Here is a 710-nt window from a genome sequence, read left to right on the forward strand (position 1 = left end):
CAAGAGAGCCTGTTCTTACTTGCTGTCTAGACAAATTGATGTTGAGCCTGGAGTGAGAATTTAAAACTATTGCCATTGAAAGCCACATGCCTACCTGAGACCACTTAGAGCTGTGCTGTGGCAACTGTGCATTGAAACCCTGACGCCTGTCACACACCCTTTATGCCAAGGGTGTCAAACTAGTTGGGCCTCATAGGCCAGATCCAGATCATAAGGTGTCCTGCAAGCCAGATGACCTGTGAGTCAAAGCGGTGGCATTAATCTCCTCACTATATTGGTGTGCCTCTGCTGCTTGCCCCCTCTTTTCCCCTGCTGCTGATTTTAGTCACCAGGGATGACTAAAAACCCCAACTGTGGCAGCACATAAAGACTAGGGAGTAAGGAAGGCAAACAGTGTTAACTCCTGAGTTCTGAAGCTGTGGTGAAACAGCAAGGATTAATGCCACCACCACAAGGACTCTGGTAGCTCGTGGCAATGAGTCCTGTAGGCCATATATGGCCCACAGAGGTGGGTTGTCCATCCCATGAAAACCCTGAGGCCAGATGATGGACTTTGCAGGCTGGATCTAGTCCATGGGCTGTATGTTTGACACCTCTGTTATGCTATGGTTACCCTGGAGGAGTTTTCATAAACAAGGTGCATGTGTGTGTGCACACATGTTCTGTAATGCCTCTGTGTGTGTGTGTGTGTGTGTGTGTGTGTGTGTGTG

This window comes from Crocodylus porosus, unplaced genomic scaffold (assembly GCF_001723895.1).
Source record: "Crocodylus porosus isolate Cpor-Errol unplaced genomic scaffold, CroPor_comp1, whole genome shotgun sequence".
Classification (NCBI taxonomy): Eukaryota; Metazoa; Chordata; order Crocodylia; family Crocodylidae; genus Crocodylus; species Crocodylus porosus.